Raw genomic sequence first — 22,386 nt, 5'->3', positions numbered from 1 at the left:
TTTTTTTTTTTAAGACAGGGTCTCCTTATGTAATCCAGGCTGGCCTTGAACTTGCTCTATATCCCAGGCTGGCCTTGAACTCATGTTGATCCTCCTGCCTCAGCCTCCTCAGTGCTGGGATTATAGGTATGCTCCACCACACCCAGCCTCCCAATTTTTTTTAAATAAAAAAAATCTAACTTTAAAGAAAAAATTGATTTAAAGTAACATCAAAACATTGGCCAAAATTAAAAACTTTCATTTTTCAATATATTTTTCCTATTAAGAAAGTATAAAACGTAGACTGGGAGGATCAGACAGAAGATGTGTGTCTGGAGGCTATAAGTTAATAGAGAATATAAATGATCCATTAAGCAGAGGTAATAAAAACTTGTTGTTGAATAAAAACTTCACCAAAGTAAAAGAAAGGCCAATGAACGCAAGGGCAGACGTCCCACGTCATGATTCACCAGCGGATGCACATCCGCCATGATGCAATACAGCCGCGCCGCCCCTGAATTTCAACAGGTGAGATTGGCCAATGACAGGAGCACAGGGCATCACCAGCACGGTTAGTCCCTAGGAAGGTGCACTGGCAAACAATGTAGAACACAGTTGGGGCATTTCTGACGATGCTGAATGTAACATCCCCATGTGACACACTAGCACCACATAAATGTTCAGATCAGTTTTTGCCATGAGAATCAAGAGGTTGAAAGAGTGCAAAGGCCCATCGTCTAATGAGTGGGGGGACAAATGGAGCACATCCATGCATGGAATTCCAGCCAATGACCACGCCCAGACTACTAATGCATGCCGTACCTCGCACACATGTGAAAGGGGTCATACTGTGGGATGTGTGAAGATTGAGAGAGTACATTGTATTTCCTTGGAGCAAGGAGTGAGGGCTGATTGACCAATCAACAGCATAACAGAACTTGGCTTGATGGAAATAGATTTGCTCCTTGGCACCCATGGGATGTTGGCTCCAGGACCCCCTGCATGTAATAAAGTTCACAGGTGCTCAAGTTTCCTGTTTAAATGCCATAATATTTGCATAGATTTTATTCAATCCTCCCATATACTTTAAATCATTGCTCAGTTACTTATAATACCTAATGCAATATAAATATGTCATGGTTTGCATCTTGATGTCCCTGCAAAGCTTCATGCAGCCATGGGGGTGGGCTTCTAGCGTTTATGATTGATTCATGGTCCAATGCTGGGATTAAGGGTTTGAGTGCTACGCCTGCCCTAAGGTGGGTAGCTTGCATATAATATAAGGGGACAGAAAGAGGTCTTTCTCTGTGTGTCTCTGTGTGTCTCTGTCTCTCTGTCTCTTTCTGTGTCTCTTGTTTCTTCTGCTGCCATGAACAGTTACCCATATGCCATGTGCTACCCTGCTTTGGAGCCAGCCAATTATGGACTGAAACCTCTACACACTGAGCTAAATAAACCTTTCTCCCTTTAACTTTGGGTGTCTGATATTTAGTCTCAGCAATGAGAAAAGTAATTAAGACAAAATGCTATGTAGACAGTTGTTAAACTGAATTGTTTGGAGAATACTGATGAGGGGAAAAAGGTCTGTACATGTTCAGTACAGATGCAATTAAAATATTTCAGTCCATGATTGTTTGGATACACAGACGTGACACACACAGATACAAAGGCATGAGTGTATTCAATGTTAAGGTGTCACAGTGGTTATTCATGTGTATGCAATTTTCAAAAAAGCACTAAACCAATGTAATCTTAAAATAGGTATATTTTATTGCCCATACATTGTACTGCTATAAAGCTGGTGGAAAAATAAATGAGGTGACATTTTGGTTGAAACCAGGAGGATGTTAGCATGAGTCCTAGGCTAGCAGCGGGAGTAAGATTCTTAAGAACCATGCTGAAAAGAACAGCGCAGAATCACTATTGAACTGGTGTCTTTTCAGTCTTAGAGAAAGGAAAGAAAAACAAGTGACTTGTGCAGTGTTTTGGCAATGTGAAGGGTAGGAATGATACCAGCTGAGATCTAGAGCCACATACAAGCCACAGACTCCTTCCCCAGCTGAGAGGTGTGCGGAGTTTGTGTAGAGTGACAAGTCAAAGGGGCAGAGGCAAAGCAGGTTCTCCTTTGATATCTATTTCTTTAACATAAGGAATGCTGGTGAGAATATGTGCATGAGAAGGTGGTTAAAATTGATGAAGGACCCAAGCCTAAGCGAGCTGTCACAAAACTTTGAAAGTCTGGGATCTACAAAAACAAGAGCACCTGCCACCTTGGGTGTCTGCTGTCAAACACACCAGCATCTTTGGAGAGAAGATGTCTAACACATATTTCTAGTTCATTAAAGAAATTCTGTTTTATCTTGGAATAAAGAGGAGGCCGGCTTAGAAATTTTACTTAGGCTGTCCAAATTGGTTTAAGTACCACACTAATTCTCACTGCTTCATATAGTGCTCACCCGCACTCTCTTTTTGTCCCATCTATTAATGTATTTTTGACACTGTTTATCTTTTGTCCCATTTCATAGCGTGTTAGTGCCCTACTGGTCCCAAGTTCTTTCACTGGCTTGACCTGCACCTCAAGGAGCTGGTAGCCAGTAACCATCATTTATACGCTTTCGGCTGCAAGTGAAAGAATATGCAGTGAGTAGTAGCTCCAATCATTGCAGTGCTTGTCAGGGGTAGGCAGCCACCGGCTTGGCACCAGGACCAGGTTCTCAGGGGTTCTCTTGGCCCCATATCATGAAGTGGCTAAGGTAACTGGACAAACTACATCTCTGTTCTTGACTGGGAGGAGGATGAAGGAATAAGGACCTCTTCTTCACTGAGATTCTACCTCAGTGCATCGTGTGCATCAGGGGCTTAGAAGAGGGTCTGGAGCGTAGTATATTATGTTGCCATACACATCCATGCAATTTCACATGCAGACATTTATCTCTGTATGTGCACACATATGTGTTTATATTTGTATTCATATATTTTCATTCCTTTGCCTGAGAAGAACTTCTAAATAGTCCTCCTTGCAGGTACTGCTACTCAGAGTTAGACCACATGCCTGGCTTTGGGTGAATTGTTTGCCGAGGAGACTGAAGTCTATGATTTAGACAAATCATGATTCATCCCCTAGGGAGGGCAGCAATGGTGAACCTTTTTGAGCTTTTAATGATGCAAACAGCCCTCTTCAGCATGCATGCCATAGGTTTGCTACCTCTGATATAGGGTAAACCTTCCCTCAGATCAGGGACTTCCACCATTTGAACAAAATGAGCTTTAATGGCATGACAAAGAGAGGGATATTGAGCAGGCAAAGAACAAGATCTGTTATACAACTCTGTTGCGCTGTCTGTCTGTCTGTCTATCGGTCTGTCTATCCATCCACCCACCCACATAAGATGCTAATCCAACTGCTTTTCTTTAGTAGGATGCATTTAGAGAAAGACAGGCCTCTTTGCTTGAGGCTTGGCTTAAATTTATTCATTTATTCAATGAGTATTTACTGAGCACTTGCTAGATGCCAAGAGCTAAGGACACAGCTGAGATAACAAATAGACAGAGAAATCAGATCATTTCAGATCCCTCTCATAAGCACTGTGAAGGGAAGAAACGCAGTGGTGTAGACAGTGCTTGGCTGTCGGGACGGCTCCTTTCAAGTTTGGTCAGAGGAGGGCACCTTCTCTTTGGGGAAGCTGCAGGGGATGTGGGAAAAGGTGTGGCCATGGGAGGGGCTGGCAGGAGGAGAGGAGAAAGGGGCAGAGGGCTGCAGAGAGCCCTTTGGGAGAAGCCTGCAGGGCAGGTTGTTGTTCACAGCCGCGGCAGAGGGAAAGGATGAGAGATTACTCGGAGTCCATGTCCTGTTTATAGTCCAAGAGGACCCAGGGGGGCTGCCTTCACCGAGACCCCTCGGCATGAGAGAGTCTCGGGGAAAAACAGCCCCGAATTGAAGCCTCTGTGGCTTCTTATTGGTAGAACCAGGAAGCAGGGGTAAAGGACGAAAGCAGGGCACTTGTGCAGGAAGTTATGTAGGGCACCCGGGAAGGACAGGGGAAGCACAGGGTGGTCTGCTGCATGAGTGGCTTTAGGGCTAATATGATAAATCATAAAGCAGAGTACGGGGAGGACGAGGGCCAGAGCACTCATTCTTTAAGGAGATGTGTTAGACCCTACTTGGACTGAGGCCCTGCGGGCTCTCTGTGAATCTCTAACCATGCTCTCCAGGAGGTCCCGGCTTGTGACTCTGAAGACACCTCATCTCCACACTGGCGTCTCACACACACCTCTGGCCAGCGCCCACACAGCAGGTGAGCTCTGTGGCATAACCCCGGTGCTCGTGGGCAGCATGGTGTTCAGACAACCAGGTCTACCCCTCCCTCCTCCCTGTCCTCTGGAGGCGGAACACTTGGCCTGTCCTCCTTTGCCCTTCGCACCTCTCTGGAGCTGGTGCTGGACGTGTGGATTTGCTAGACGACCTGGCGCGTGTTCTCGAGGTGTCGGTTTTCTCTGTTCTGCCCTCCGCAACTCATGGTCAGTGCAGTTCTTTCTTCGTGCTTTGGGAGGGGATAGGAAATTCTACACTTGGAAACTCAGAGTTTCTTGTAATACGGTTGAAGGGCAAAAGTAGAAAAACAATGTGAGGAATGGTTGACATTCACACAGCAATGATTTAAGTTTTTACAGAGGGAGCGAACAAGTTGAATGGAGACTTATTTGGGGAAGACTGGGCTGTCACAGTCTGGAGACTTTTCTATGAGCTCAGGGCTAATTCATGATATGAGTTGCTTAAATTTAGGCTTCTATAGATGGGAAAATGGGAGATACATACAGTATATACAAATAACAAAGAACCTTTATGCCATCTTGTATCTGACAAAGAGCTTTGAAAATTGCCTGAAGTCCTTATAGGAACAGTACTTAAAAGAGCCATTAGAGCATTTTTATACCAGAGGATAACAGTGTTAGAACTAAGTGATCTTAGTTTCAAGGCATTATACATCAAGATGAGTCTAATCAACAGATCTATTACCTATCAATGGACCCACATATTCATCCAGCAGTGTTTTCTCGGCATTTGTTGTTCCTGCCCACATTCTAAGGCAGAGTGTGAATGAATTAGACAGATGAGGTTCCTTCTCATGCAAGAGGAGCTAAGATAACACATAAATCAGTAGGTTAATTTCAGACAGTGACACAGGATTAGAAGAAAAAAAAAAAAGCCAGGGTGATGTGGCAGAGAATGTCAGATTCTTGGAGAGGATGCTGAGAATATAAGTAGAATTAATCCCATTTTTACATATTAAAGTTGAGTCTTTGAGAAAACAAGTCCCTCACTCCATTGTCCTTGGTTAGGGGAAAGCCCAGAATTCCAGGTCAAGAATGAACCTAAATCTCCCCTCTATCATAGTGCATACTCAAGGTGCCACATTTGAGCACAAAGTATACCCAACCCCTTATTAAAGCAAGCAGTTAGAAAAATGTCCCAGAAGAAATAGTTATTTTAGAAGACAGAAGGTGGGGGCTGGGGATTTAGCTCAGCGGCAAAAGCGCCTGCCTGGCAAGCGCAAGGTCGTGAGTTTGGTTCCCGGTACCGGAGAAAAACCAAAAAAAAACAAAAAACAAAAACCAAAAAAAGAAGACAGAAGGTGTAGGTTCTTCCCTCAGGAAGATTTTGAGACCAGCTCTGGGACACTGAGGGATCCTGAGGTCCTCTTTGAGCCTTGGCTTCTTTCTCTGTATGATGGAACGCCTGTGCCTTCCCTACTCATCTCCCAGGGGTGCTGTGAATCTGTTGACATACAAGTGACGTGAATGTCACCCTGTGGCTGTGGAGGTGAAATTGCAGTTGCATTCAGGGGAGAGAGAGGAGCACAGATGTTGGCAGGTCTAATTAGGAGAGGAAATTGTGAGCGTCAGTTGTGCTAACAGGTGTGGTGGCTCTGCGCCTCTGCTATACACGGAGATATTAGGGTTGCCTCTAATTGAGACTGACATCCTTTATTAGTCTTCTGGAGGTGCGCTCAAAAACAAATTTATTTCTCACAGGTTGGGAGGACCAAAACCAAGGTGCTGGAAAGGCAGACTTCCCTGTGAGGAGTCTTCTCAGCTTGCGCGCGGCCGCCATCTTGCTGTGTGTTTTCATGAGCTTGTTGTCCTGGAGCCGTGGAGGGGGAAATGAGCTGTCTGGTGTCTCTTCTTATAAGAACCCTAATCCCACCCATGGCCCCTCACTTATGACCTTATTTAGTCTTAAGGGGTCCCAGCTTCAAAGGTAGCTTCTTCAGGGAGTTAGAGTTTCAACACAGGGACTTTTTTTTCAGGGGAGGGTGTCAAGTATTTATATGAACTGGTGATTCCATTTTAATTAGGAAGCAACTAAATTTGGCCCAGTCCTTGTTAAAGATGGTTCCCAAGTCTACTTGAAAATTAGGTAAGAGACAGGAACACGTTTGTTGGTTCCTTCTGTGAGGAGCCACTGGAGGCACAGTGAAATTGAATTCCAGCCCTGCAGCTTCCTGGGCTTTGGTTTCTTCACCACAACCTGAGCAGAGGTCCTAGGGCACAAGCAGTGACGAGGGTCTCACTTGGGCCTGTCAAGGCCTTTGGGCCAGGGTGGAGAATGCTGTTCCTAAATTACAGAGAGCCTGATCTGATTGGACTAGTTGGGTCACATGCTGGACATTAAGCCACTCACTGGGGCCAGAGGGAGGCTAGAGCTGATTGGCTGTTGGCCTGTGTTCCCTGGATGAATGTCCGTTCCTGTCAGGGAGAGTCAGTAGAGCAGGAAGAACAGGGAGTGTGAGGGGTGTGTTCTTGGCAGAAGAGGATCCTAGCAGAGTTGGCTCCTGTCTTACCTGACCTTGGGCATTTGCATACTGTAGCCAGGGTCCATCTTCCTACAATATTGTCAATTTTACCCTCTCCATTTTTGGGGTCTTTATGACCCTTCAAATGTAATTTTCAGAATCCATGATGACAGATCAATGTAGGAATCAGACAAACTCTGCCCCAGTGGCCAGTTCATTCTCTAAACTACTGGGTTGGTGACTGTCTCTTTGCGGGGGGGCCACGGTTCACCTGCCTTCCCAATACCCAGTGCAACGCCTTCACTGAAGTATTGTGTGGATGTAGCTCTTTTCCTTTCTCTCGTAACAGGATCAGCACAAATCAGATATTCAACATTGCTCATGTGCCCTTCCTCCTGCTCAAAGGAGGTTTAGATGAGTTTGTTTTTAGGGAGTTGCAAACTGGAAAGAAATCACTGAGCACATGAACACCATCATTTTCCTTTGGGGGCGGGTTGTAGATGGAGCAGGCAGCCACTTTCTGCCCATACTCGGCCTGCACAGGGAGCTGTAAGACAGCTGTCTCAGGTCTTGTGTTCCTTCAGATTCCAGGTCCCGCCCAGGTGTGTATTTTAGAGACGTGTGTGCCACTGTGGAGGCTGAGGAGGATAACTCCTCGGTTTTTGGTTTTTTTTTTTCCGGTACCGGGAATCAAACTTACGACCTCATGTTTGCCAGGCAAGCACTGTGCTGCTGAGCTAAGTCCCCAGCCCAAGGATAATTCCTCAGGAACAGGAAATTCACTCTCCTCTCCTGGAAGGCCAATTATGTTTCCTGGGCTGATTCTTTGGAAGCTAAAAGTGAGACCTCTACAATCTTCCAGTGTGTGCCGATGACCGAGTATTATTATTCCTATACATAAATAAGGAGGTACAGGCTGCAGGCGATTGCTTTTTTTGCAAGTTGAATTTTGCATTTGTTATGAAAGTGTGAAAGCACCCCAGTGTTCTCCCTCAAGTACTTAGGGGTTCATTTCTTTAAAGAATGAGAAAGATTGAGTTTTTCAGTCAATACGGTGAGAGCCTAAATTTGTTGTTGCATTTCCAGTGACATAAAGGTAAAGACTTGCCGTTTTGTGCCTTCATTCATATGTTCCTGAAAAACAAACCCTAATGGTGTCTCTCAAAAAGATATGTCCAAGTTCTAACCCCTACTATCTATTGCTGTGACCTCACTGAGCGATGAAGGGTTGTCTTAGTAATTAAGATTTCAAGAAGATACCTCACTGAGTTTACAGTTGTGCTTGAATCCCGTATTGCCCCCTTACCAGAAAGAGGCACTTAAAGACACACAGAAGAGAAGCACAGACCAGAAGCCATGTGATGACAATGGTGCTTCCACAAGCCAAGGAACACCTGGAGCTGTAAGATACCCGTAGAGCCAGAGAAGTCCTTGCTGCAGAGTCCTGTGAGGGCCCTGGCTGAGCCCTGGTTCCAGACTTGCCCTCCAGAACTCTGAGAACTAATTTCTGTTTTTATTTTAAGCCACCAAATCCATAGTGATATATTATGGCAGCCCTGGAAAACTGGTAGAAGCACCCTCATGTGCTGCAGGACTCAGGCAAAGGAGGAATTTGGTATGAGACAGCTGTGAAGGCAGAAATAGATTTGCAGCCAGCAGTTTCATTAATTTGAGTCCTGTTTTCACAAATGCTCGGGCAGCACCTCAGAGTTACTTTGAATTATATTATAGCAAACTGCTTACTTTATAGAGTAATCTTAATATTTATGTTTAGTAAGGAAAAGATGCTGAATAATTTATCAAACAGATTGAAAGAATGGCTTCGATACTGACATCATACGTCTGGTCTTGGCAGGTTCAGTGCGGAGAAAAATAAAGCATAGCATGTAATTTTCATAGAGTTCTGCTTCTTGCTACCTTCTTTCAGCTTTTCTCTTGATGGAAATCCTAAAATGCTTTTGGGGAAAGCAGGGACAGTTTTCTGTCAGGTATGCCCATAAAGATATGCAACCTTCTTTTCTTTACAGGTAGATTTTTTTTTTTTCATAAGACTTTCTTAATTAGACAAGCTCTTCTGAAGTGACTTTCGGTTTTTGAAAGGAATGTGATGGGCCAGGATTAAAGAGCTTAGGGAACTATTTGCATCTTGTCTTTGTAGGGAGGTAACATCCTGCTTTCTTCTACTCCTCAGTTCATCTGCATTTAGTGCTTTTCTGGGTAGGCCCTGTGTTCTCTGGATTTGGGTATTTATTAACTTGTTCAGACAGTTTCCAATCTCTCAGGCTGGTGCTAGAGTGCATGCATTCCAAAGTGCACCCCAGAACACATCCCAGAGACAGCCTTCCAAACTCGGGGACTATGTGCCGACTGGGGGCATTTATCAGGGCCCCATTGGAGCACACTGCTAATTCGAACTGGGGGAAAATGTCTCTGGGGTGGGGCTTCCCAGAAGGCAGCAACTGACCAGAGTCTTGAAGTATGCTTGGAGGTTTTGCATGCAAAACCTCCGTTGTCACAATGCCGTTGTCATCACTGCTCTTCTGGTCTGTGCTTCTCTTCTGTGTGTCTTCAAGTGCCTCTTTCTGGTAAGGGGGCAATCAGTATCTAAGCCTTTTTGGGTAGACGTGTGTGGGACCAGGCATAGTGTTCCCTGTGTTTTAAGCGCTTTAGTTAATGTGCGTGATTACTTTCGGAGGCGCACGTACAGTTACCGACCCCCGCTTTTCCTACAGGGAAGATGGGTCAAGGGGGACTGACATGCTCCTGAGCGGCAGATGCCGAAATCAGAGTAGAGGCCTGGGCTCAGCCAAGGGCTAATACACCCAACTGCCAGCTCCTCCCGGCAGAAGAGGCGTTGTGGGAAAAGATTTAGTTCTGGAAAGTGTGTGAGTTTTATCTTCCTGGGGACATCATGTGACATTTAGCAGTGCGTTGCCATGAGAGAAGGGTGAACTCTCTGCACCTCCGTTTCGCCACTGAGGAGGGCCGGCGGTAGACCCTCCCTTGGCAGATGGACTTCTGCACAGCGCCTCTCCTCCCCTCTGCTTTCTCCTCCAGCTTTCTCTCGCTTCCCTTCCCTTCCCTGCTGACAAGTATTTACCGAAGGACAGATACTGGGGATACAATAAGGAACAGCCAGAAAATGAAGTCTAATGTTGTCTTAGTTCCCTGAGAAATCATTTACATACAGTAAAATTCACCCATTTTATAGTTCAGCATGTTTTATGGCAAATGGACCCATTCTGGCATCAGCCCGTGGGTGGAAGGAAAGTCTAGGGGTTCACTCAGTGGGTGAAAGGTCTTAATTTCCAAATTGTGGCAAGTCCAGTTAACTTAAATGGGGCAATATGGAGAATTAATGCAGAATAGGAAGTAGTCGAGAAAGATCCTGTATCTGAAGACTAACAGCAGGTAAAGAGCTTAGTTAGCATCGTACCTGGCATGGAGTGCCTAGTGATTTTCAGCTACTGAGATTATAGTATTATAAGCAAAAGGGCACCGTGGTTAAGGGCACCTATCCTGGAGAAAGACCTTCTGGGTTTTGGCACTAGGTCTACCACCTGGTAATGTAATCCAGGGTAAGATTTTCCTGACTCTGTAGTCTCATCTCTAAGTTGGGAGTGATGGATCCTCCTCACAGATTGGTCATGAGAATTAAATGAATGCGGCACGTCAGTGTAAATAAGGCCCACACGTAAGCATTCCGCCAGTGCTTCCTCATCTTTGTTCTTTGCCCTGTGTGTACACAACCGCACCTGGAGCATTTGCAAAACGGGTTCTTGTGGATGTGCTGTGTCCTCATCAGGAAGCCCCAGTGGGCAGGATGGTATTGAGAATCCTGGGGTGCTCCTCACTTGAGGGTCCTCAGCCAACGTTCCCTGCACTGTGACGGTGGCCGTCAGCTATAGCCAGAGTGACAGGATGCAGTGTCAGTAGGGCTGAGGGGGACGGGTGAGTCCCACTGTGGACCCACAGAGGCGCTCTGGTTTTTCACAGCACAAGCCCTGCGATGGGATGCCACATCTACCTCTTTTGTGCGCCCTCTTCCTTCCTGCTTTGCTGTCTTCCTGCCTGGAGGTGCTGGCTCTGCTTTTCTGTCTGTCCCTCTCCATTTTTCTTTGTCCTTCTGCCCTTTTCTTGCCCCTCCTCTCCACTTCCCTCCTCACCAGTCTTCTCTCCATCCAGGGGGCCCCTCTGAAGGATTGGCCTCAGGCGAGCCCCCACTAAGACACCCTGCTGGGGCGCCAGCATGTTCACAGGAGCTCCACAGGAAGGTGGATTCATATTTAAATAAAGCTATCACTATGGGGTTGGGCTCAGTCGTGCAAAGGGTTTTCTCAGCTGCTGGTCAACCCATGTTTTCCATTTTAATTGAGTGGATGTCATTTGCTTGCAAGTCCTGTGGCAACTGAAAGTTGTTAAATTTTAGGTTAGCTCAAGCTGGATGAGATTTTCCTCAGACAACAAAGACACATTCTTAACAGGTTACAGCAGTAATTAAAGGATTGCTAGTAGGGAAAAGGAAGCAGTAGAAAAAGCACACATAATTATCACACAGCCTCAGAGCTGGCCTGTGTGAACCACCCACCGGAAGTGGCGGAACCCAGCGTAGCAAGAGCGCTGGGTCAAACCGGAAGTCCATCCCGCGTGTGTTCTGCCTCTGCCTCCCACGCATGGTCTCCGGCACCTTATGTGTCCCTGAGCTTCAGTATTCTCTTTTTCTCCACCTGCCTTTGCTCTGGCTTGCTTGTGTGTTTCCTTTGTCCTCTGTCTCCCTTTGCCTGTGTTTTGTGTGAGCTGTGTAGCCCCATCACTGTCCGTGTCTCTAGCTCTCCCTCCCCGTCTCATTTCCCTGCTCACTCACCGTGCGGACCTCCTCTCTCTTCTTCTCCTCCTGACCCCTCTCCCTCTTTTTTCTCCCCCTCGCTGTGCCTGGAAGACACCTGCTCTCATCTTTCCCATCCACAGCTGCAGGTGGAGCTCAGGGCTCTGAGTGTAAACAGAGCATCGCAGTTACCCTTTGCCTGTTTGTTTTTCTCTGTCAGATATGGAGATGGAGCCTGGGATGGAATTCACTAATTTCCCATACTTTTTGTTTTTACATTGTTTTTATTAGTGTTTGCAGCACATGTTTACATGCCTTGTGGGGAGCTGGGGCAAGACACCAGGCATCTTTGCTCCTTTCTGCCTCCCTTTTCCTGCCCTCCTGTACCCCACCCTCCATCCCTTGGCCCCCTTCCCATTGGAGGAAAATCCATCTCCCTACTTCCTGTTCCCATCTCCTATTCAGTGAGACGGTACAGTTTTCCCAAGGCACCAACAAGGGACTGCAATGTCAGTCACTGGTGGCTGCTTCCTTTAACCGTGAGATTCCCTCGGCGCTCTGGAAAGCTGGGGCTGAACAGTGCTTGGGAGTCGGGCAGATGACCAGGTGGGGGACCTTAAGCAGCCGCTTCCCACCTCTGAGTCTCAGTTTCCTTAAAATGGTGCACGATGGTCCCTCCTCTAGAGTTCCTTTTCAGCTGCCTTTTTCGTGTCTATGTGTTGGGGCTGCTCTGCTTGTACCCACCACCTGCTGCTTGGCTCCTGTGGCCGTTGGTGCTTCAACCCCAGATCTAGGGGAGGCTCCCAAGTCATCCCCCCCACATCACTTAGCAACATCAGGATGATTTTTCTTCACTACTCATTTCTTTTGAAAGCACCTTCCAATCCCTGGAAACTGATAGGTGCTATGGCCAGACTTTGGGGAAGAGATTATTGCTGCTTCAGGGTCAGCTAGGGTGCTGGTGGCCTCAGCTAGGTCTCTTGACTCTTAGTTCAGTTCACTGCATGTAGAGCTGTCATTCCCCCCCTGCTTTTTTAGGGGTGGGTTCCTGCAGGGGAAGGTACAGAATCTGGGGTCCCACCCTAGGTGACAGAGTGAGGCACTGGAGCAGCTGAGCATAGCTGCTACTCTGGTGTTGCTTTGAAAAATATGGTCCCGGGTGGGTTGATATCTCATCTGTCTGCCTCATGGCGCTCCTGCAGAAGGCACTGGCATCATCAGAGCTCTTCGGGTTAAGACTTCTCTGGTGGCCAGGAGCAGACACCCAGCAGGTCTGGCTAAATGCAGAGGGGATTCCTGACAAGAACATGGTGTGTCCTGGAATCCAAGGGCGAGGAAAGGGCAGGATGTAAGGAATGACCTGGAACCAGCCCTAGAGCTCTGTGGAATTTCTGATCTCCCTCCCACTTCTGCCTCTTTCTGCCTCCACTCTGCTGGCAGAAAATGCCCAGCAACCGCTTCTTGGTTCATATAGCTTCCTTTCTGGAATGAAGTCAGCAGGGGTAGAAATTTCTTAACCCTGTTCCTTTTTTTTTTTTTAAAGGAAAGCATGGGCTCAGCATGGGTTATTGCTCATATATGAAGCAACAGTGGTGATTGGTAGGGGGCAAGTGCATTTTGTAGAAAATGGCGGCCTGGCACCTTGTCACCATTACCATGGTGATGGAGGGGAGGGGGAGGCTTACTGTGGGTGGTCTTTACATCACTGTTGGATGGCTTTCCCTGATTTCACATTTCAGATCTCACTATGCCCAGGCAGTGTGGGAGGCAATGAGAAGAAAGGAAACACGGTCCCTGGTTCCATGGGGTTCACAGTCTTGAGGTTTATGTGGCTCAGTTCCCACTTCCTGAAGGACCCCTGTCGTATGAGAGCTGTAGGCACTCACCTGTATGCACCTGTTGTGCCGAGAGCCAGCTTCCCTGCTGGAGATGCCTAAGGGCATTGTTCCCACCCTCTTCTTTGTAGGGCTGGTGAGGAAGAGCTCACCCTGGTGCTCTGGAGGCTGGAGGAACCCCTTCTTTCTCCAGCTGCCGCTGGGAGACATCAAAACAGCCCTTCAGCAGGGCTGCATCTGAGACTCTGAGAGCCGTGCTATTTGAAACAACTCTGTGTTATTTAAGAGCTCATAAAGAGCTGAATTTTGAAATCTCTCAGTGCTTTGTGGATAATAAATTATCAGTCTAAAAATAGCCATCAAGTGTTGGGAAGGGAGCTTGGCTGGTTTCGGAGTTACATAATGCACAACAGGGAGACTGAAAATCGTTATTTAAACTGGAACCAACGTCCTCGCCTGTCTCTGAGTCAAGCTTACATCTGTCCTGCAGCTTTGAAAAGGAGAAGCCAAAGTGTGTGAGGGAAGAATGTGGTCAGAATTCGGTTTTGGTGCCAGAGTCTAGAGCAGTGGTGGCGAACCTATGGCACATGTGCTGCAGCGGGCTGTTTGTATCAGTTGGAAGCTCTAAAGGAGCGCCGTCACTGGTCTAGAGGAGGTAGGCGACCAGGACGTAGAGTTGTGGCCCAGAGCCTCCTCGACTGGAGGGGAAGCTGAGATGGAGCAGACCAGAGGCCACGCGTGGTCCTGGCTGGGGGCTCTGAGGCTACTTGGCTGATTCGTCTAAAAATGAAGATTCATATTTATCTAACATCTTCTTAAAGGTTTTTTACAACTACAGTTCCTCCAAAACTGTCTTTGATTCTCAGAGCTTTCTTTTGAGTCAGGCAAAGGAAGGGGACAGTGAGGAACAGTTCGCTGGTGTGGAGCTGAGAAGACCAGCCTGGCCCCGGGAGGCTGGGCTCACCCGGCGACAAAGTGCCTCTGTCCCCATCCTGCCTCGGTTGCTTAGCAGCAGTGTGATTCAGGGCAAATTATCAAGCTCTTTTCAGCTTCCATTCCCTCCTGCATAGGAGGGGAATAAAAACAGTCATCTGTCAGTAGCGATGTGTGGGGGGTGAAAGAGGACGGCAACGAGACCAGCGCACCCTTGTCACGCACTTGCAGCCCCCCAAGTACTGTTCTCCAGCGCTCTATTGGCCATTGGATGTTAATGCTTATCCTACTCCATATTACTATAAATATGCACCATTACAGCACACATGTGTGCAAACCACTCGACACCATGCCTGGTGCTTACCTATGAGTGTTTAAGAAATGCTGTTATTTAACTGTGTTTAGTTATCACATCCTCTATCTTTCTGCATTTAGTGATCTTTGTTGTTTGTTCTTTGTGTTCTTTTGATTTTATGTGCAGTCTAAATAAATGGCTTTCCCAAACACTTTCAATAAAGTTCCCCAAGTGTTACTATTCCTTCTCTCAACACAAACTCATTTGATTGATTAATTGATTGGTTGATGGGACCCAGGGGTGCTCTGGCTCTAAGTCACCTCCCCAGTGCCTTTTTTGTTTGGGACAGTGTCTCACTAAGTTGCCCAGGCTGGCTTCCCACCTCAGGCTCCTGACCAGCTGGGATTGCAGGTGTGCACCACAGTGCCTGATACTTCTGTTATTTTAATAAAACATTATAGAATAAGTTCCACATATGAGGGTCCTCTGCAGATACTTTACTGTGAATTTTCAGAACTCTTATATAACTAGAGTCAAATTTTCAAATTCAGAAATTAGTGTCAATACAAAGATTATCCCCAGGATTTATTTAAATTTCATCTATTGTCCCACTAATATCTACTATAGCAAAAAAGAAAAAAAAGATTTTTTTTTCATTTTGAGGATATAGTTCAGATCACATATTTATTTTCTTTCCCTTTCTTTCTTTCTTTCTTTCTTTCTTTCTTTCTTTCTTTCTTTCTTTCTTTCTTTCTTTCATGTTTCTTTCTTTTTTAGTACTATGGATTGAACCCAGGGCATTTGTACGGAGCTATATCCCCACACTTCTTAATTTTTTAAAAGTACTTTTGAGACAGGGTCTTGCCAAATTGCTAAGTTACCTAGGCTGAGTTTAAATGTTTGATCCTCCTGCCTCAGCCTCTCAGCTGGGATTACAGATGTGTGCCACGGTGCCTAGCCTATGTCTTTTAATGTGGAAATTTCTCAGTCTTTACCAGAGAGTGGTGTATTTGAAATGTATAGAACATTTACTTTGTCTCATGCTGCAGTTTGATTTGTCTGTGGAATCCTTACTCAGTTCACACGTGATGATGTGTCTGGGCCAGGACATTGTGGCCTTTGACCCCATTGTGAGTATCTCTCCATCTATGGCCACTCAGATAAACTGGTGTTTGCTAGGTTTGGGCACTGTGTTAATTTCAAAAATAAAAACACATCTGTCACATAGAGATACTTTGACACTATGCAGATATCCCATTCCTTATCACACTGTCAGTCAGTAGTAGAATCCAATAATGATTGTCTCCTGAAATGTTTATAGTAAAAATATGGCGGGTGCCAGGTGGCGTTGTGTTAATTTTATCATTCCTTTTACGTTTATCAGCCGGAATAAGGCCTCCTTTCTCCCCTATTTATTTATAGCAGTATGGGCACAGATGCTTATTTTATTCTATAGATTAAAACTGGATGCTACGGTTGTTTACTGTGATGCTAACTTGTCCTGGATCAGCTACGGACATCCCTTCATGCCATCGCTTGTGTCCTTTTGACATTTTCGAGCACTTTGTTACATTCTGGTGCCACAGATATTTTAGGCTCATGAGCTTGTATATTCTTTGCATCATCCTATAAATCAGACATTTTCCCAAGGAGCTCTGGTCTCTTTCACTGAAGGATAATATTTAGAAGTGAAATCTGAGCATTAGGTGTGCTGGTTGCTGAAGGGATGTTAGGGTGTATATCTAAGCCCTCTTCGTGGGGGGAAGTAGGAGAATCCCTAGACCCCTGTGCCCAGCCTCATCGTGTGTCTGTAGCCTCCACTGGTGAGTTCTCATTGGCTCTTCCCATTCTGGCTTGTGGCCCCAGACTTCCCTCAAACTCTGTCCTCTCCATTTTTCTAGCAGAGGACCTCAGCTCTCGTTACCCAGCACACAGTATTTGCTCAGCCTTGGAATACTCAGGCACTTTTGGAATTGCTACTCCGTATTGCCGTGGAAAACAAACCTAACTAAAACTCAGTATGTGTTTACAGTTATTTTGTCTTTACTCTGAGAGCATACAGTCAAAATAATATGCCAAGAAGTTACTGCAACTACTAAATTTTAATAGCGTAAAGCGACACAGTTTTATTCTTGCTCACACTGACTGTGTGCGACACAGATCATTGGGGTTGTGCACTGTTCCTGTCCAGGGCGACAGAGCAGCCACCATGCTTGTGACAGAGAGGAGGAACCGTGTGTGGGGTCCGCTGTGCTCGGAGCTTCTGACCTGCAGGGGGCGCGTCATGCCGCTCACATCCCATTGGCCAAGTGCAGTCACATGGCCGAGTCTAAATCCAAGTGGGTAGTGAAGTCAACGTACACAGTGTGCCTGACGAGAGAGTGAGTGGGTAGCTCCCATTTATCTAATGTCATCTTTAACAAGTCCTGAAAAATTCTTATATTTAAGCAAACTAGAGCACGTGGGCTGTTCTTAACCAGCACACAGGTCCAGTCCATTGCGGGGTCCCAGTTCATCCTGTGTGTGTACACCCCCTTCCCCGGGCTGTCTGTCCCCCATCTGGTGGACGTTTGGCACATCATTTCTACCTGTTCCTGCTGGAAACGGCGCTCAGCCCCATATCCCTGAGCAGATGAGCTTGTGTGAGCCTTTCTGTGTTGAGGGTGCTCACGGATGGGATTTCTGAGCCACACCTCTTTACCAGTCAGATTCCCAGTTTCCTTTCTTCTCATTAATAAGGTAAAACTTATGACAGGACAAAGCTCATTAACATATTATGGGAATTATGTCAGATGCCACACGGAAGGCCTCTCTTACAATACCTGGCACAGGACTGATGCGTGTTATGTAAGGGTTATTATTCTTTTCTCTTGGATATGGTGCTGGCACACAGCACCGGGGCCCTGACATCGAGGTGCTTGTGTACCCTGGGCTGTCCACCAACCCCAACACAGAAGAAGCCATTGCCACCTCCCTCCTTGAAAGAAGGTGCCTGAAGCTGTTGCATCTCCCAGCTCGTCCCACCGTAAGAGCTCTCCAGAACTCAGCTGGGCCTGCAGACCAGAAGCCAACAGAACTGTTGTTTGAGAAACCCCAACCATCCGAGCAGAGAGAGAAGGAAAGAAAAGAGGGAGCAGATCGAAGGATTCTTCTTGTTGCCAGGGTGTGATGTTGTTACTCAACCTGGTAAAGTGTGAGCTGGTCATAAAGAGCGCCGAAGGCACCCCGTGCTGTATCTACCTGCTCGTCAGAGTTTCAGCTCTGCCCAACCCTTTCTCATCTGACAACTGTCCTATTGGCTTTGAGCCCATCGCAGACACAGAGGTGTAGCACAAGCCTGCTTCTCTCTGCATTCAGGTTCCCGAAGCATAAAGCACCAGCACCCAGGTCATCTCAGTATTCGGATGATGCAATCTTTTGTTTGTGGCAGCTGTTAGTTTATTCACAAAGTGCCACCAAATCTAGAGCACTGCATCTGTTCCCTAGCAAGACCCCACACTGACCAGCTGTGACCCCTGCCCTCCCCCGCCCTCCAGTCCCCTCCCAACTGTGACTCTTCCTTCTGCCTCTGTGGATTTGCCCATCCTGGACATTTCCTACAACTGCAACCATCTAAAATCTGTGTCCTTTGAGTCCAGCTTCTTTTCCTAGGCATGTTTTCGAGGTTCGTCCTTGTAGTATGTACCAATCCATTGCTTTTTATGCTTCAGTAATATTCCATGGGGCATCTTAGCTTGTTGAGCCGCCACTTAGCTTTCACACAGCCTCAAGGTCAGCCGTAGGTGAGCACTTTGGGCCTTCTCTCAGGTTTCCTGGGTGTGACTGCAGCTCCGGGCATGCACACACGGGAGTATGTCTCAGTCTTTTCAAGACCCTAAGGCCATCTTGGTCACCACCTTTTCCTTTTAAACCTTTAATCAAATTGGTATCCACAGCCTGTGATGGGTGGGAAGTTGAACAATTGTGTGGAGTTGGCTTTGGACAACACTCCCTAAGCGAAAGGCCGTCCTCACCCATGAGCCCAGAGTCGGGTCTGTCACAGCCTTGCAGTTGGGGTCTTCCAGGGCATTTCAAGTCACCATGGTTATTTTGGAACAAGGATTGGAAAGACCCCTGGCCTTCTGTTTTCTGTCGGGTGGCTTCCCCACTGCTGGTTTTTAACGTGAAGTTGGGTTGTCATTTTTCAAAGCTCTCACAAGCTGGGGAGCCGGAGTGTAGGACATCAGGTTAAAATGCTGGTGTTCTCTGTTTTTTAAACCAGGATTCAGCCCACATTTCTTGGATGAGTGTTCTCTCAAGTGCATAAGCAACTGTTTATTTCTAGAGTTCTGAAGAAGTTTGATTTTGATATTGTTTGCTTGTTTCTACATGGTTTTCATGGAGAAGAGATTTCTTTGATGACCTTGCTCTGACGTCGGCATCGATGTTGCTGTAATGTGCAACATAATGGAAACGCAGCTCCATAGAGGATTATAAATATGCTTTCAAGGCATTGAGCCCAGTGCTCCATAGATAGGGGCAGAGGAGATTTGCCTTTTGATAGGTGATGAAGTTTTAGCAACCTCTGGCATCTGGTGGGTAATTTGTATGTGATGTTTTCCTTGGCAGTTTCTTACTCTGAGTGCCAAGGCATGGGGCAGGGTTGCTTTTGGGACGGTCGGTGGCTGTTGATGGACACTAGGAGAGAAGACTGCAAAAACCTCAACCACCCACGAGAAAGCCCAGTAAGAAAATGTGGTTGCAGAGTTGTTTGTAACAAAAGCATAGACTTGGACAAGTTGCCGCATGTTGTTATGAAAATTGGAGTCACCTCCCGTGAAACACATTTTGGGAAACTTCTTGTAGCATCTGTTTGGAAGGCTGTGAGCTTTTACAGGGTAGAGAATAATACTATTCTTTCCTTCCCAGGCGTCTCCTCTAGGCTGGGCTCATATGAACAGGAATAGGAGAAGCTCTCCAAGTTACGAATTGCATGGTTTTAAAAATATTTTAATGGCTATGCTGATTGGTTTCATTTGTACTACTAGTTTATCTTAGTTCATTGAAAAGAAAGATTTCTGTTATTATCTGTTTCTTTTGAGTTATATCTTGTACTCAACTTTGAAGATAACTTCACACAGGGTGATCACTATTGTTATTCTCTTGATTATGAACTCTTAATTTTCTCATAAAATAATAAAAAAAGGAATTTCACTTGTGAGTGACAAAAAAATCAATGCAAAGTGACTTTAGTAAAATAGCTTATCTTGTGTATCTGAATTTCTGAAGATAACAAACTTGAGGGGTGGCTGGAGTCAGGAACCCAGAATTATTTCCGAGGAAGCTGTCTCTCTCCTACTTTGGTCTCTGACTTCCTTCCTTCGGCTTCGCCCAAATGTGTCTTTGTGATCAGAGGGTTTGACTATTTTTCTGGACTGTTTTGGGGTCCTGCAGTCTCTGGGAAGCCTGATTGAGTGGCCTGGGATCATTCACTCATATGAACGAGGTGATACCGAAAGGGGGACAGTGAAATGTAGCATGAAAAAGGGGAGGAGGGGCTGGAGGATGAACAGCCATAGCTAAGGTCTGGGTGGCACACAGAAAGCATCCACACTGGGCTGGGGATGTAGCTCAGTGGCACAAGCACCTGCCGGGCAAGTGCAAGGTCCTGAGTTTGATTCTCGGTACCAAAAAAAGAAAGCATCCATGTTAATTTTTTCAGGTGCATTATGGAGTTGGATTTAGCAGTGTGCTCTGGGACCCTGGCAGTCTCCCTTTCTTGTGCACATTGTGGTGATTCCCAGTTCCACACCATTATCTCCTCCTCCCCGAGGGAGTGCTCATCTCAGCGTTCACAGCGTTTCCGTCCTTACTGCTAGCCGATGTGGCTGTCTGTGTCTGCTTCATCCCTGGTGGGGGTGGCGTGCTCAGGGGTGGGAACTATATTTACATTCTTTTGGAATTAGCTTCTTGAGATTCATGCAGAGGAGAACACACATGTGGGAAAAAAAAGACTAAATCTTCCATCTTCCTTAGATTGGGTTGCCACTGTTCCCCATGTAGCCACTGATGTTGACTCCATGGAAAGTTGATGTTTTCTCTTGAAAAGTAGCTCTAGTGCTAAAAATCAAATTATCTATAAAATGGTAATAATACCAATTGCTACCTTGGGAGGGCTGTTGAGATAGAGAATGAATAATTAATTATATATGAAACACATAACACTGACTATCTCACAATAGCTGTTTCAGCGGCCATTATTATTATTATTGCCATTGTTATTGTTCTCATTATTGAGGCTGGCTCCATCTCATCCCTTTCCCAGGTGGAATAGAGTGGGAAGCTGATTTGGAAACTTGAATGTGGGCCCCACCTAGTGCTGAGCAGAAGCCGGCACTCTGCGTGGGAGCCACGGACAGTGGCCTGCTGTCTGTGGGAACCGACTGTGGGGGGAGGCTGTTGGGTGAACTTCCACTGCCAACCTGTGTTGCCCAGGGGCTGCCAGTGCCAGCGTCCCTGGTTGGGTCTTTGTCTCCAGACAGGGGTGGAAGCAGCTTGTCCACCAGACCCCCAGTGGGAGGTTCTTTGACTCATTCCCTGGGCAAATGTCTTGAATATCCACCATTAATGACTCTGCTCCCTGGACGCTTGTGCTCCCTGGACACTGTGTGCCCTGTCTGTGTGCAGATCAACCCGGTGAATTTCATGAAGGGGCTGCAGGGTACTTTTCTTACCAATTTTCCAGGTCAGGGCAGCCACACACAGGGGAGGTAACTTGTGGCAGATGCTATCAATAGATGGAAAAGTTCGCGATATGGGGCAAGTAATAGAGCAAGACTGTGAAGATGGGCAAGGGTCAGACCACTCCACGTCAGTGTTTGGATTTTACCTTAAGAACAGTGATCCATGCACACCCATGTCTATAGCAGCACCATTCATAATAGCTAAATCTTGGACACAGCCAGTTATGTCCACCAACAGATGAATGAATAAAAGAAAGTGTGGTATTTACACATTGTGGAGGACTACTCTGCCATAAAGAAGGATAAACTCAAGTCATTTGTTGGAAAATGGATGCACCTTGAGATCATACTGTTAAAGGAAATAAATCAGATGCACGGACCTCAATATGACATGGTTTCTTTCATATGAGAAGCCCAAAATATAAAGAACCAAATGAAAGATAGATAACAGGAAGTCGAGAGAAAGATCTTTTGCAAATGGGGGAGGGGCCAAGAGATGGAGGGAGGTGGGAGGGAGGGGAGGGGCAAGAGATGTAAAAAGAATGAAGATGTGTTAGGTCCATGCGCCAGCCCCCGAGGAGTGTAAATATGACGAGCTGCAAATGTGCACCAACAAAAAATAAAAATCACAAAGATAGAAAGAATGGCAGGATCCCTCCATAGAGTTTAACTCTAGAAGTCGTGTGAGTCTGTCTGATGTTCTGGGCCGTGGACCCAGGAGGCCGGCTGGGGCTGTCGTATTTACCCACATGAGAGATGTCGGCTTGGACAGGGACAGCAGGAGACTGAGCTCAGCTTGGAAGACAGACCTCGGAGCGGCATGGGTGGCTGGGGAGGAGAGGGACTTACCAGTGTGGTTGGAAGGAAGCCTCCAGGTCGAGGGAGGGGACGAAGGCCCCTGTGGTTGGCTTTGGTACACGAAGGCTTATCAGGGTCACTGTGCCAGTTCTCTCTGCTCTCTGTGCTGTTGTCTTTCCTGATCTGAGACCGAAAGGAAGTCTGT

At 46.5% G+C, this 22,386-nt stretch overlaps 1 protein-coding gene across 4 annotated transcripts in view; it reads left to right on the top strand.

Moving 5' to 3' along the window:
• The window catches only part of LOC102026220 (transmembrane protein 132B), a 213,553-nt gene that overhangs the window by 136,747 nt on the left and 54,420 nt on the right, over nucleotides 1–22,386 (top strand). The window lies entirely within an intron of this gene.

Source organism: Chinchilla lanigera, unplaced genomic scaffold (assembly GCF_000276665.1).
Source record: "Chinchilla lanigera isolate Chin_1 unplaced genomic scaffold, ChiLan1.0 scaffold00081, whole genome shotgun sequence".
Lineage (NCBI taxonomy): Eukaryota > Metazoa > Chordata > Mammalia > Rodentia > Chinchillidae > Chinchilla > Chinchilla lanigera.
Note: the sequence above shows the minus strand (reverse complement) of the source record. Positions and strands in the feature narration are given on the sequence as shown.